The sequence below is a fragment of the Capricornis sumatraensis genome, chromosome 16, assembly GCF_032405125.1.
Source record: "Capricornis sumatraensis isolate serow.1 chromosome 16, serow.2, whole genome shotgun sequence".
NCBI lineage: Eukaryota > Metazoa > Chordata > Mammalia > Artiodactyla > Bovidae > Capricornis > Capricornis sumatraensis.
Genome location: NC_091084.1, coordinates 59,398,459 through 59,415,299, shown reverse-complemented (window position 1 = coordinate 59,415,299; position 16,841 = coordinate 59,398,459). Strand labels below are relative to the sequence as shown.

The 16,841-nt window shown below is 35.7% G+C and overlaps 1 protein-coding gene across 1 annotated transcript in view; it reads right to left on the bottom strand.

Annotated features, from left to right (window-relative positions):
- Positions 1-16,841, bottom strand: part of METTL15 (methyltransferase 15, mitochondrial 12S rRNA N4-cytidine) — a 226,166-nt gene that overhangs the window by 204,564 nt on the left and 4,761 nt on the right. The window lies entirely within an intron of this gene.

Genomic DNA, 16,841 nt, shown 5'->3' with positions numbered 1-16,841 from the left:
TAATTATATATTATTAACTAAATAATTTAGAAAAATCTGGGCAGTTTCTGTTATGAAAATGATGTTTCAAAAATATTAAACCAAGAAAAATAAAATATTTTTCTCTCATAATTATCTAAATCTCCTTTCTGAAATAGCTCAAATTGTACTTAAGTTCTAAGTAGTCCTTATCAAGAAAAGCTGGCTTCACGTTCATTCATTCATTTGCTGTTTTGATCATTTTAAATTAAAGCAAAATCAAGACTTTCTATTCAAAAATGTTGGTTTCACACGTATTACTCAAAGAAGAAATCACCTCAGTAGAAATATTCTGGACTGGTAGAAAAGTCAGTCTTCATGAGACTATTTTGAAGATCATTTCTAAAATAGGAAGGGCAGATGACTGAATTTGCTTTATTTCATGATTTCTGCTATAAAAGAAGAGTAAAATCAAAACCACAGTGAAGAAACATTAGGTAGCAAGGGACAAGAAAAAGAAGGAAAAAAATAGAGAAGATGGAAAATCATGAAGTCCATTTCCCTTTTTAGTGTAACACTATTTCCTGAAAACATTCTCTTACAGTTTCCCCCCCTTGACAGCACCGTTTCTTTCCAGCTCTAAGACTCTATTGATGGTTCTAGTCAATTTATCCTGTACCTTTCTTTGAGCAATTTATCCCTCTCTCCTATCATTACAAACAGAAGATTTCCTACCTAGAGTGAAAGATCAATCGGGGAACAAGCTCTGAAAAAAACAGTGACCTGACCGTTGAAACAGACCAGAACTCCTTGGCAGAGTGTTGTGATAACAAAAGAAGCATGTTGTTGTTCAGTTGCTCAGCTGTGTCCAACTCTTTGCAACCTCATGGAGTATTTTCATATAACCTATGCTCATCCTCTCATATGCTTTAAACCATCCCTTGACTACTCAGAATACCTGATACAATGTACATACCATGTAAATAGTTGTTAATTGAACTTAAGTGTTTTATGTGCACGCAAGGCTTCCCTGTTCTACAAAATCTCCTGGAGTTTATTCAAACTCATGTCCATCAAGTCGGTGATGCCATCCAACCATCTCATCCTCTGTCTTCCCATCTCCTTCTGTTCCTGCCTTCAATCTTTCCCAGCATCAGAGTCTTTTCTAATGAGTCACTTCTCTGCATCAGATGGCCAAAGTGATGTCTCTGCTTTTTAATACACTGTCCAGGTTTGTCATAGCTTTTCTTCCAAGGAGCAAGTATCTTTTATTTATTTATTTTTTTTTTTTTACTTTACAATACTGTATTGGTTTTGCCATACATTGATATGAATCTGCCACAGGTGTACATGAGTTCCCAACCCTGATCCCCCCTCCCACCACCCTCCCCATATCATCCCTCTGGGTTATCCCAGTGCACCAGCCCCAAGCATCCTGTATCCTGTATCGAACCTAGACTGACGATTGGTTTCTTACATGATAGTATACATGTTTCAATGCCATTCTCCCAAATCATCCCACCCTCTCCCTCTCCCACAGAGTCCAAAAGTCTGTTCTTTACATCTGTGTTTCTTTTGCTGTCTCGCATACAGGGTTATCATTACCATCTTTCTAAATTCCATATATATGTGTTAGTATACTGTATTGGTGTTTTACTTTCTGGCTTATTTCACTTTGTATAATCAGCTCCAGTTTCATCCACCTCATTAGAACTGATTCAAATGTATTCTTTTTAATGGCTGAGTAACAGTCCATTGTGTATATGTACCACGGCTTTCTTATCCATTCGTCTGCTGATGGACATCTAGGTTGCTTCCATGTCCTGGCTACTATAAACAGTGCTGCAATAAACATTGGGGTACATGTGTCTCTTTCAATTCTGGTTTCCTCAGCATGTACGCCCAGCTGTGGGATTGCTGGATCATAAGGCAGTTCTATTTCCAGTTTTTTAAGGAATCTCCACACTGTTCTCCATAGTGGCTGTACTAGTTTGCATTCCCACCAACAGTGTAAGAGGGTTCCCTTTTCTCCACACCCTCTCCAGCATTTATTGCTTGCAGACTTTTGGATGGCAGCCATTCTGACTGGTGTGAAATGGTACCTCATTGTGGTCTTGATTTGCATTTCTCTGATAATGAGTGATGTTGAGCATCTTTTCATGTGTTTGTTAGCCTTCTGTATGTCTTCTTTGGAGAAATGTCTATTTATTTCTTTGGCCCATTTTTTGATTGGGTCATTTATTTTTCTGGAATTGAGCTGCATAAGTTGCTTGTATATTTTTGAGATTAGTTGTTTGTCAGTTGCTTCATTTGCTATTATTTTCTCCCATTCCGAAGGCTGTCTTTTCACCTTGCTTATAGTTTCCTTTGTTGTGCAGAAGCTTTTAATTTTAATTAGGTCCCATTTGTTTATTTTTGCTTTTATTTCCAGTATTCTGGGAGGTGGATCATAGAGGATCCTGCTGTGATTTATGTCAGAGAGTATTTTGCCTATGTTCTCCTCTAGGAGTTTTATAGTTTCTGGTCTTACGTTTAGATCTTTAATCCATTTTGAGTTTATCTTTGTGAATGGTGTTAGAAAGTGTTCTAGTTTCATTCTTTTACAAGTGGTTGACCAGTTTTCCCAGCACCACTTGTTAAAGAGATTATCTTTAATCCATTGTATATTCTTGCCTCCTTTGTCAAAGATAAAGGTTAATTTCAAGCCTGCAGCCACCATTAGCAGTGATTTTGGAGTCCAAGAAAAATCTGTCACTGTTTCTATTGTTTCTGCATCTATTTGCCATGAAGTGATGGGACCAGATGCCATGATTTTAGTTTTTGAAAGTTGAGTTTTAAGCCAGCTTTTTCACTTTCCTTTTTCACTTTCATCAAAATGCTCTTTAGTTCCCTTTCACTTACTGCCAATAGAGTGATGTCATTTGCATATGTGAGGTTATTGACATTTCTCCAGGCAATCTTGATTCCAGCTTGAGCTTCATCCAGTCCAGCATTTTGCATGATATACTCTGCATAGAAGTTAAATAAGCAGGGTGACAATATACAGTCTTGATGTACTCCTTTCCCAACTTTAAACCAGGCCATTATTCCATGTCTGGTTCGAACCGTTGCTTCTTGATCTGCATACAGGTTTCTCAGGAAGCAGTTAATGTAGTCTGGTATTACCATCTCTTTAAGAATTTTCCAGTTTGTTGTGTTCTACACAAAGGCTTTAGTGTAGTCAATGAAGCAGAAGTAGATGTTTTTCTGGAATTAGCATACTTCAAATAACTGAGCACTGATATAGGCCCCCATGTGCCAAGGAAGCTAGTGATGTATGCTCTAGGGATGTTAGACCAAAGTACCTGACCTATAAGTTTAGAGGCCTAATACAGGTCCTGAAGCTTTTGTGGGCTGACCACCAGGTACTAAGAACTAATACTAATGGTGGAAAAACAAAACATAAACCACATAATCTGATTGGTAGCTAGGAGCATTCAATTCCAACCAATATCATTTATCGCTACACGGTTCCAATACAACAGAAGGACTGGACATATTCCCTCTTTTTTCCCCTGCAGTTAACATGTTACTTTGTACAAAATGCTACTGAGATCAACACTAATGGAATGCACAGACAATAATATATAAAAGGGCTTCACAAACATTAAAATCTTCTACAACTTCATGTTGTTGCTACTAATAATGTTTTTCCCAGCATACACTGGCCTCATGTGAAAAATCCTCCATCTTTATAAATATATTATATATCCAGAATTAATTTATTTTGCTTTTCAAAAAGAAAAAAATACATATATATAACAAAATAACTATTTTTCTTTTCTAGAAATTTAATTATAAACATAGAAAAACACTCTATCACACAGAGCAAATGACTATGACAAGGATAAAATATATCCTTAAAATTAATATACAATGCAATATAACATCTTATACATTAAGGACTCAAACAAACCAAGTGAAACGTTTACATAGAAAAGAAAAGGTAAGTAGCTATAAAAATGCATATAAATACTTTCTGAAACAACATTTATAAAAGCAAATAAAGTCTTTAAATGTACAGTATCTCCTGGTAAATATTTGTTTCACCCAAAGGAGACAAAAACTAGCACCCACCAAAAAAAAAGAAAGAGAGAGTTCACAGATCATTACAGTAAGATGAGTCACATAAAGCTTTGTAACTTGGTTTATTATAAAAAAACATTTTAAATATGCTACATACAGCTAAGTAGTTATATGAGGAGAAGGTAGTGGAAGAAGAGCAAAATGAAATGTTCTGAGAACTCACAAGGTCAAGGTATACTTACAAGCACTTTTAACAGAAAAAATATGGGACCTAGAAAAACAATGGGGAAAGAAAGAACCACTGGACCTAGCCTCTTGCAGTAACTATGATTAGACTATTGATCAGGGACTAGTGCTGACCTAAATAGAGAGTAACCAGGACTAAGGATGACTCATGCAAATGTGCTTTGTGAACAGAAAAACTTCACCTGTTTCTTTTTCTTCCCGTGAGCTTCCCTTACAGAATGGACATTTGTTTCTTCCTAGGTCTCTGTTTACTAAACTTAAAGAATGCTTCAAATAAAACTTAAAATTCAGTACATACATCTGACTTTTTAAATGGAAGATCATTTTCACAACAATGGAACCACATTTATTTGGGAGTTATCATCAAAGCAGGAAAACTGTAATTTCTAATTAATTTTTAGGCTAAATTTAAAGCAAAAAATTAATTCTCATATTTGAATGGCAAAAAACTAGGATTCAGTTTCTGGACAATAAAAAAGAGCAAATCATAAGAAGATAATTTAAAGACATTGGATAGGAAAAAGAACTGATTAAGTTATTGGTCTTATTTACGTAAATAAAGGCCCAATGTCCTGTATTTATACTGTGCTTCTAAATTCTAAAGAAGACAATTATATTCATTGATAAAACTGTACTAAGTCACTGAAAGAAAAGCCAGAAAATTCTCACAGATACTGAACTTACTAGAAAGGGTGGATATACACTCAAGAAATATACTGCAATTATTAAAGATTTTACTATGAAAACTATTGTAATCATATGTAAATTATAAAAGTACATAATATGAGTAGTTTAAATAGTACTAATATCTTTATGGGAAAATAAGCAGGAACAACTTATTATCCTTTTAGTTATAAACTCTGTAACTATGACCAGACTATTGCTCAGGGATTTCTAAAACTAAGAATTGTTAAAAGAAACTAGGAAACATTTTGGCCCAAATGAGTAACTCATTTAGCTAAAAGCTCCCTTGGCAGTGGTAAAGAATCCACCTGCCAAGCAGAAGGGGTGGGTTTGATCCCTGGGTCAGGAAGATACCCCGGAGAAGGAAATGATTACCCACTACAGTATTCTTGCCTGGGAAATCCAAAGAGTAGAGAAGCCTGGTAGACTACAGTCCGTGCAATGCAAAAGAGATGAAGACAATTTACCAACTAAACAACAAAAAAGCCAAATAAAATTTGAAAATACAACCAGAAAACTCATTTCTGAATCAGTTTTTCACATTTCTTATGATATGAAAAAGTATTTTATAAATAGCATTAAATATATATATATTCCGGTTAGAGAAATTATGCTAAATTTACCATTGAGATCCAAATGCTCATACACTCCACCCTAAAACTCTAAGAGGAAATTCTAAATTTGATAGTTGGAATAACGTGGGTTTCACTAGTACACATTAGAGCTGAAAAACTGTAGTTTTTACCAAAAAAAGATAAAAAATTTTAATTAAGTGATCAAATATAAGAATTCAATATATAATTGTCTAATTGTTTTGTGTTTATTACTGTTGGCTGTCTAAAAGATTTTAACTACCTTAATAAGAGTATGTAAAATGTTCATCACATAATCAGGTAGTGCAGACCACCTATAAATGTGACAAGTATCTGAAATATCAGATAATGTATTAAATAAATTGTTGTTCAGTCACTAAGTCATGTCAGATTCTTTGCAACTCCGTGGACTACAGCAGAGCAGGTTCCTCTGTCCTATGCTATCTCCTGGTGTTTGCTCAAACTTACGTCCATTTAGTCAGTGATACCATCTAACTATCTCATCCTGTCATCCCCTTCTCCTCCTACCCTCAACCTTTCTCAACATCAGGGTCTTTTCCAGTGAGTCAGTTCTTCGCATCAGGTGGCCAAAGCATGGGAGCTTCAGCTTCAGCATCAGTCCTTCTAATGAATATTTAGGATTTCCTTTAGGATTCACTGGTTTGATCTCCTTGCAGTCCAAGAGACTCAAAAGAGTCTTCTCTAGCACAATTCAAAAGCATTAATTTTTCAGTGCTCGGCCTCTTTATGGTCCAGCTCTCACATCTGCATGACTTCTGGAGAAACCATAGCTTTGACAATATGGACCTTTGACAGCAAAATGATGTCTCTGCTTTTTAATATGCTATCTAGTTTTGTCATGTTTCCTTTCAAGGAGTTAGTGTATTTTAATTTCATGGCTGCAGTCACAATTTGCAGTGATTTTGGAGCCCAAGAAAAGAGAACCTGTCACTGTTTCTACTTTTTCATCATCTATTTGCCATGAAATGATGGGACTGGATGCCATGATCTTAGTTTTTTTGAGTTTGAAGCCAGCGTTTTCACTCTCCTCTTTCACCCTCATCAAGAGGCTCTGTAGTTCCTCTTTATGTTCTGCCATTAGAGTGGTATCATCTGCATATCTGAGGTGATTGATGGTTCTCCCAGCTATCTTGATATCAGCTTGTGATGCACCCAGCCTAACATTTTGCATGATGCACTCTGCACAGAAGTTAAATAAGCAGGGTGACAGTGCAGAGCCTTGTCATGTTCCTTTCCCAGTCCACTCAGTTGTTCCACGTCCAGCTCTAACTATGGCTTCTTGACCCACATACAGGTTTCTAGGTAAGGTGGTCTGGTATTTCCACCTCTTCGAGAATTTACCAGTTTGCTGTGACCCACACAGTCGAAGGCTTTAGTGTAGCCAATGAAGCAGAAGCAAATGTGGGAATTCCCTTGCTTTCTCTGTGATCCAACGAATGTTGGCAATTTGATCCCTGGTTCCTCTGCATCTTCAAAACCCAGCTTGTACATCTGAAAGGTCTCAGTTCATATTCTGCTGAAGCCTACCTTGAAGGTAGGTTTTGAGCATAACCTAGCTAACACGAGAAATGAGGGCAATTGTGCAGTAGTTTGAACATGATTTTCCAATCATGCAGCCACTGCTGACTTCTCCAAAATTGTTGACATACTAAGTATAACACTTTAACTGCAACGTCTATTAGGATTTTTAAGTAGTTCAGCTGGAATTTCATCACCTCAGCTGGCTTTGTTCATAGTAACACTTTCTAAGGCCCACTTGATTTCATGGTACTAATAAAATATCGTACATAATAAACAGAAAACCAATCATGAAATCTAGTATTAATGGGGCTTTAAAATATATACTAAAGATATTTTAGAAGTACACATAGAAAACAATCTGCAAGAAACACAGAATGTGTGACAGTAAAATAGAAAAGCAACAATATTTTACTTGAATGTTTGCATATAATTATGAAACAATCATCTATTTCTAGTAGCCATTAATTAATATGAAAAAGTGTGTTTTCTTCAAATCAGGAACTTGCTTTTTTTTTAAACAAATTTTCATTATGCTAAAACAAGCAACATAAAACCTAATCATCTTAACCATTTTTGAGTGTAGCTTTCAATGGTAGGTATTAAAACACATCCACAGCATTACACAACCATCACTACCATCCATTTACATAACTCATCTTCTCAAACTCCATACTTATTAAACAATAACTCCCTCATTCCCCTCTTGCCTAGCTCTTAGCAACTGCCATTCTACTTTCCGTCTCCATGATATTGATTACACTAAGTGTCTCTAGTAAGTAGAATCATACAGTTAGTATATCTTTTTATGACTGGCTTGTTCATCTACCAAAATGTCTTTATAGCTCATCCATGCTGTAGCATACTGAAGAATTTCCCTTCTTTTTAAGGCTGAATAATACCCTGTTATATGTGTAGGTCATGTTCTGCTTCTCTTCACCCATCAACGAACGCTTGAGTTAGTTCCATGTTCTAGATATTGTGAATGCTGCCATGAACATGGGTGTGCAAATATTTTGCTTCAAGATCCTTCTTTCAATTCTTTTGAGTACATATTATCAGAAATGGAATTGCTGGATCATAATATTCTGCTTTAAATTCTTCATGAGGAAGTGGCAAACTGTTTTTCACAGCATCTGTATCATTTTATATTCTATCAGCAGTGCTCAAGGGTTCCAATTTCTCCACATCCTCACCAAACACTTGTTGTTTTCTCATTTTTTGACAGTAGTCATTCTAATGGTTGTGGGGTGGTATCCCACTGTAGTTTTGATTTTCATTTCCATAATTTGTGATCTTGTGAATCATTTCACATGCTTATTGGCCACTTGTATCTCTTCTTTGGAGAAATGTCTATTCAAGTTTTTTGCCCATTTTTTAATCAGGTTGTTTGTTTTGCACTGTTGAGTTTTAAATTTTTTCTATATATTCTGCATATTAAATTGATACCAGATATATGATTTCCAAATATTTTCCCATTCTATAAGTCACCTTTTCAATTCTGTTGTTAGTGTCTTTTCATGCCCAAATTTTTAAAATTTTCATGAAGTACAATGTATCTATCTTTTTCTTTGACTACCTTTGGTGTTATACCCAAGAAATCAATGCTAAATCCAATGTTGTGAAGTTTTTGTTCCAAGAGTGTCATGGTTTTAGGTGTTACATTTATATCTTTGATCCACTTTGAGTAAATTTATGTATGTAGTATTATATAAGAGTCCAACTTAATTCTTCTCTACATGGATATCCAGTTTTCTCAGCACTATTTATTAAAAAGAATGCCCTTTCCCCATTGTCTATCCTAGGCACCCTTGTCAAAAATCATCTGAACATATACTTGAGAGCTTATTTCCAGGTTTTCTTTTCTATCCCATTGGTTTATATGTCTGACTTTATGCCGGTATCACACTCATGATTGCTGTACTTCTGCAGTAAGTTTTGAAATTTGCAAACATGAGTTCTCCAGGTTTGGTCTTTTTCAAGATTATTTTGACCATTCAGGGCTCCTTTAGATTCCATATGAATTTTAGGATGGATTTTTCTGTTTCTAAGATAACATCATTAAGATTTTAGAACAAATTTCATTGAATCAGTAGGCAGCTTTGGGTCACACTGACATTTTAGCAATAGTATTATAATTCATGAACACATAATGTGTTTTTATGTTTGCTTGTTTTACAAATATCTTGTAGATTTCATTGTATGTGTCTTTCACTTCCTTGCTTAAATTTACTTCTAAGTACTTCATTCTTTTCAATGATATTACACATGGAACCGTATCATAATTTTCATTTCAGATTGTTGATTGTTCATGTATTGATTTCTGTGTGCTGCCTTTGTATGCTGCTACTTCACTAAATTAATTTATGAGGTTTTTCTGTTTTGATTTGGGTTATTTCTTGTATGTGGGATCTGTAGTGTTTTCTATGTATAAGATCATATGATCTGCAGTTATAGTATTACTTATTCCTTTGCAATATGGGTGCCTTTTGTTTTTCTTGCCTAACTGCTCCAGCTAGAACTCCCAGTAGTATGTTGAACAGAGTTGGTGAAATGGGCATCACTGTCATGTTCCTGATCTTAGAGGAAACTCTTTCAGTATTTCACTACTGAGCATCATATTTACTGTAGGTTTTTCATATAAGGCTTTTATTACATGGAGGTACTTCTATTCTAGTTTGTTGAGTGTTTTTACTATGAAAAGGTGGTAAGTTTAGTGTAAAATGATTTTTCTGCATCGATTAAGATGATTACATGCTTTTTCTTTTTCCTTCATTTTGTTGATGTGACATATAACATTGATCAATTTTTTTTGTCTGATGAAAATATTGCATTTCAGGAATAAATTCTACTTGGTAATGGTGTATAATTCAATTAATGTGCTGCTTAACTCTGTATACAAGTATCTGCTGAGGATTTTTGTGTCAATGCTTATAAGAGTTATCAGTCTGTTGTTTTCTTTGCTTGTAGTGTCTCTGTCTAGCTTTGGTATCAAGAATATGCTGGCCTTATTGGATGACTTAGAAAGCATTCCCCTCCTCTTCAGTTTTTTCAGAAAGTCTGATATGGGTTCATACTAATTCACCACTGAATGTTTGCTAGAATTCACCAGTGAAGCCATCGGGTCTGGGGCTTTTCTTTGTCAAGAGATTGTTGATTTTACTAGTTATAGGTCTATTCAGAGTTTCTATTTCTTCTTGATTTAGTCTTGGTAGGTCTTGTTGTTTCTAGGAATTTATCCATTTAATCTAAGCTGGCTCAGTCAGTAAAGAATCTGCCTGCAGTGCAGGAGACCCAGGTTCAATCCCTGGGTCATTAAGATCCCCTGGAGAAGGAAATGGCAACTCACTCTAGTATTTTTGCCTGGAAAAATCCAATGGACAGAGGAGCCTGGTGGGCTACAGTCCATGGGGTCACAAGAGTTAGACATGACTTAGCAACTAAACCACCATCGAATTTGTTGGCATACAATCGTTCTTAGAACTCTCATATAAACCTTTCTATTTCTGTAGAATTGGTAGCTATCACCCCATTTTCAATTTGTTAATTTGAGTCTTCTCTCTTTCTCTCTTAGTCCTTCCAGCTAAGACTGTCAATATTGTTTTTGTTCCTGTTGTTTGGTTGCCAAGTTGCATCTGTCTCTTCGCAACCCCATGGACTGCAACATGCCAGGCCTCCTTGCCCTCACCACCTCCCAAATTTTGCACAAGTGCATGTCCATTACATTAGTGATGCCATACAACCATTTCATCCTCTGTCGCCCTCTTCTCCTTCTGCCTTCAATCTTTCCCAGCATCAGGGTCTTTCCCAATGAGTCAGCTATTCGTATCAGGTGGCCAAAGTATTTAAGTTTTCAGCTTCAGCCTCAATCCTTCTAATGAGTATTCATAGTCGATTTCCTTTAAGATTGACTGGTTTGACCTCCTTGCTGTCCAAGGGATTCTCAAGAGTCTTCTCCAACACCATTGTTCAAAAGCATCAATTCTTCAGCACTCTGCCTTCTTTGTGGTCCAGCTCTCACAACTGCACATGAATAATGGAAAGACCATAGCCTTGACTATGTGGACCTTTGTCAGCAGTGATGTCTTTGCTTTTTAACACACTGTCTAGGTTTGTCATAGCTTTCCCACCAGGACGCAATCATCTTCTAATTTCATGGCTGCAGTCACCATCCACAATGATTTTAGAGCCCAAGAAGAGGAAATCTGTCACAGCTTCTACCTTTTCCCCTTCAATTTGTCATCAAGTGCTAGGACCAGATACCATGATCTTAGTTTTTTTAATATTTAGTTTTAAGCCAGCTTTTCCACTCTACTCCTTTACCCTCATCAAGAAGTTTTTAGTTCCTCTTTACTTTCTGCCATCAGAGTGCCATCATTTGCATATCTGAGGTTGTTGATGTTTCTCCCAGCAATCTTTATTCCAGCTTGTAACTTATCCAGCCCAGCATTTCTCATGATGTGCTCTGCATATAAGTTAAACAAACAGGGTGACAATAAACAGCCTTGTTATACTCCTTTCTCAATTCAGAGATCAAATTGCAAAGACTCACTGGATGATAAAGAAAGCAAGTGAACTAAAGAAAACCATCTACCTCTGTTTCACTGACTATGCTAAAGCCTTTGACTTGTGGATCATAAGACAATGTGGAAAACTCTTAAAGAAATGGGAATACCAGACTATCTTACATCTCCTGAAAAACCTATATGCCGGTCAAGAACCTTGTATGGAACAACTGACTGGTCCATTTTGTTGGTCCCTGAAGACTGGTTTCATTGATCCTCTCAACCATTTTTCCTTGGGTTTCATTTGCTCTTCTTTTCCTAGTTCCTTTAGTTGTACAGCTAGGTTGCTGATTTGAGAACTTTGTTTTTTTATTTAGGTATTTATAGCTATAAATTTCTCCCTTAGGATTTCTTTCACTGTGTACCTTAAGTTTTGGTATATTGTGATTTTGTTTTTATTCATCTCTATGTATTTTCAATTTCCCTTGTGATTTCTTCTTTGATCTATTGGTTGTTTAAGAATGTTTTACTTAATTTCCACAAATTCATGAATTTTCTAGATTGTATTCTGCTATTGATTTCTAATTTTATCCCATTGTGACTGGAGAAGATACTCTGAACGATATCTTTTAAAATCTACTGAGACTGAACTTATAGCCTAACATATGTCCTATCCTGGAAAATATCCCATGTGTACTCAAGATATGTGCATGTTGCTGATATTGAGTACAGTGTTCTGTATATGCCTTAAACAATTGGTTTATTGTGTTAAGATCTCTATTCCTTTGTACTGTCTGGTTGTTCTATAGAATATTGTGAGTGGATACTGATGTCTCTGACTATTACTATAGCACTGTCTCTTTCTCCCCTCAATTCTGATAGTTTTTGCTTCATTTATTTTGGTGGTCTGAAATTAGGTGCAAAAATATTTATAATTGCTTTATTGCTGTATTGAAACTTTAATTATATGTTTATTACTAAAATGCCCTTTTGATTTAATTAAAATTATCTTACTACTTCTATAGAAATAAAAATCAAGGTGAGATTTCAGGACAACTTTAAAAAACAAACTGTTACACTTTATATTTGTTTATCGATGTGAATCCAAACTGTGCAAAAAATAAAAGGACACTGATGCTGATTTCAAAGTTTTTGTACTCAACAAAATGTCTCACTGTTATATAAAGCATTATGGATTTTAGCACCAGTAAATCATATAAACAAAGTCACACTACAGAATACCATTTTTAACCTGTTTTATATTTGGGATGGATTGTTTATTAGAGAAAAAAGGAATGTCACTGCTAAAAAAGTAAATGAATACAATATTCTATGGCTATACCATGGTACCTTCCAGAGTAGAGAAATACAAAATACAGATCTTAAGTCAGGAAGGTCAAATAAGCTAAGGGAAAAATTGTCAGACTATACTAATTTTCAGAATTGTCAGGCAAAACTTTTTGCCATTATATAACCTACAGATATCTAATGGCCTCAATCATGAGAGTCATATCCAGTGTCATTCACATGGGTTGGAGACAGCCAACTGTACATATTTCTTCTTAATGGTACGTTCAATGATACCAGGTTAGCAGCTTGAAATGGATGATAATAGAAATTTGTATTTCATGAAAATCTACAAACAAAATAAATTGGGTTTTTTGTTTTTTTGAAATCCATACTCCACCCTGACCCACAGACCAGGCGTTAAATATTTACCAGTAGAACCCTGGAAATATCACAGTTTTGAAGGTATTTTGATAACAAAGGTCACTTAACTAGCTCCATGATGCTTTAAAACAGAAACATTTTTCAAATAAACAAAGGTAGAATAAAATTTGAAATAAAAATTTGTTTCCAAGAAAGCTGTATGTTTAAAAATAAAGGAGAGGAAACAACTCCATGTCAACACAGTTCATTTCATCTGAAATTTATATAGTCCTTTCTTTAGGAAAAAAATGCATCTTCATATATGTGCTGTGGTACAGGGCCTGTCTCTTATAGAGGTTCCTAACTTTCTCAATAATTTGAGGTCAAACAAGATAAGCTCCTTTTTTCTGTGATTGATCAGCTTTTAATATTTAAAGAAAGTAAATCTATAGCCCCAGGATTTTCCCTTTTATGCTCAATCTCTATTTAAAGATTGTAAAGATTTAAAGTAAAACAAGTGAAATGCTGCTACTGATGTTAGGGAAAATCCATTATATGGAGTATAATGCATTTTTATAAAGAAAATTATACCATGACAACTTCAGCAAATCAAGTAACAATGAAGTTAATATTAAATGTTAGAATATCAAAATAGATAAAACACTTATTTTGAGTATTTAGAAACCCAACCTTACAATCTTAACCTGACGTTTATCATAATCTATTCTGCATCAATTAGATACCAGCTCATTTTCTCAGTTCTCCTATCTGTTCCTTTACCAGATTTCTCCAGCTACTTCATCAGACTGGGCCTGCCACAATGCAGCTGGAATCATACAGAAGTCCTGAGCCTGAGAGGCTCCCTTAGTACCTGAGGGATATTCCTTTTATCTACCCCTCACATCTGTGCTCCAGTTTACTCTGACTTTTATCCATTGCCTTAAAAATCATTACAAATCCATCATGTTACAGTGCTTATGGTAGGCCCTGGAAATGGCAGACAAGATCAACATGTCCACGAGTTTCACGGAGGGCAGTCTGCTACGAAAGACATCCACTGAACAAATAATCTCATTAAAAAAAAATTATAAATGTTATGAAAGAAAATTGTATGACTCCATGAATGTGCTAACCAGGAGACGATCCTCCTCTGTAGGCTCTTGAAAAGCTTCCCTGAGAAAGTGAAATTTAACTCAAGACCTGAAGAATGGTTCAAGGCAGACGAAGCAGCACCTTCCAGCTGCAAACATGTTGGTTTCATCTTTGTTGGTACTTTTATTTCTACTTTTGCTGTCTCCTAGCATTTTTCTCCTAATATTTTTTCCATGATTTTTTGTTTTAATTTTTACATTTTACAATGTTATGTTGGGTTTTGCCATATAACAATATAAATCACCCATAAGTATACATATGTCCCCTCCCTCCTAATCCTCCCATATACCCCTCACCCCATCCCACCCCTCTAGGTTGTCACAGAGCACCAGTTTGAGCTCCCTGTGTTATAAGAAACTTCCCATTAGCTATCCATTTTACATATTCTCTTGAATATTATTGTATCTAGCTACTAATGCTGCTCCTTTTTAATCCCCATAATAGAATCAGCTAAAGTTTACTGAGCTTATATTACTCAGAAGATATCATTCTAAGCAATTTAAATAAATGAACTCATTTAACCCTCACAATGACCATATGAGACAGGTTGTACTTCATTTCACAGATGAGGAATCTGAGGCAGAGCCACAGTAAGCTACTTGAAGGAAATTACATAGCTACTGGTACTAGTCCTTGCATGACCAACATGTCCCTCATAACTTATCACTCTTACAGAAACCCTCAAGGCACCAAGCTACATTAGCAACACTACTGGGCAAAGAACAACAAGTCTCCTATATCCTCTGAACTGCTATCATCTTCAGCTAGACAGGATCATGCTTATTGTCTCCAGCTTTCAGAAATTAGGAATAAAAGACTGACCAATGTAGCCTATACTAAAACATCTTCAAGAGCAAGAAGAATGTCTTTAGAACAAGTAGTACCTTCTTACAAAAAATTATTCACCCAGAATACAAAATAATGAAAAATGGGAAAGGAGAAAGAACTAATTCCTTCTGTATCTCCCAATGCTTCCCTGGTGGCTCAGTCAGTAAAGAGTCTCCCTGCAGTGCAGGAGGCCTGGGTTCAATCCCTGGATCAGGAAGATTCCATGGAGAAGTAAATGGCAACCCATTCCAGTATTCTTGCCTGTATAATTCCATGGACAGAGGAGCCCAGTGAGCTACAGTCCACAGGGTCACAAAGAGTAACTCCCAAGGAAGAGAAAAAGTGAAAGTGAAAGTTGCTCAGATGTGTCCGACTCTTTGTGACCCCATGGGTAGCCTTTCTCTTCTCCAGGGGATCTCCCTAACTCAGGGATTGAACCCAGGTCTCCCACACTGCAGGCAGATGCTTTACCAGCTGAGCCACAAGGGAAGCCCAAGAATACTGAAGTGGGTAGCCTATCCCTTCTCCAGCAGATGTTTCCGACTGAGGAATCGAACCAGGGTCTCCTGAATTGCAGGCGGATTCTTTACCAACTGAGCTATCAGGGAAGCCCTTAGGAAGACAAAGATAAGAGCAATTCTTTTTTAATTCAAACTCATAAATATTTGTACAATTAATATGTAGTGAATAGGCTATGATACAGAAGAAATTCCCAAAACCAATTATTTTAAGTAAGCATCTTTTAAATATCAAAGAAAAGGAAATAATTATTAATTATTAGTGATCAAGGCCTCACTCAAAACTACATGTAGATTTTTTTAATGTTCTTATTATGATCCAAAGTTTCATTTGTAAATTTATCATTGAAGGTGATGTGAAAAACAGTAATTAAGTGGGTGATTGATACAGGTGAATGTATGACTCATAGTTTGCAAAGGAATATGATTTTGGAGAAAAGGCTCAGAAAGAAAAGCAGCAAATAATGGATTCTGGAAGAATGAAGACCTTTCCTGTCCAAGGACTGTCAGCAGTTCTTTATTACTTGAAGATTAAGGGAATAGTGAATAAAGCTGTCTCCGAGACAGCAGAAAAGGTAAGAAATAACATTGTCTCTAAGTGTACCTCACATTAAAGTTCTCAGAAATAACATTCATAAAATTAAACTTTCAATAAAAATTAACTAGAAAATTCAAATCAGAACAATAGAAATGTAAAAACAAACCAACATTATATTTATCAGGAACTTAAACAATGAAACAGCAGGGTAGGTCAAGTTGTAGAATCGCCTAATTTTAATCCACTTGGTTTTTGAAAAAGGGCAGATAAAATACTTAATTAGGAGGAGATTTTATGGGGTTTGTTTTCCTTTGGTTATTTTCCTACTTCTGCAAAATAAATATTTGGTTTTTGCTACTAGCAGAAAACATTTAACTAGGGTTCAGAAAAAATTTAAACTTAACATTCAGATAACAATTAAATTAAACTTAGATTAACATCTAAATTGCTGGACTGAGTAAAGCAGATTATCCTCCAAAAAAATGGCTTGGTCTCATCCAATCACTGGAAAGCCTTAATAGAACAAACACTGCCCTCCCTGGAACAGGGAGAAATGCTTCCAGTC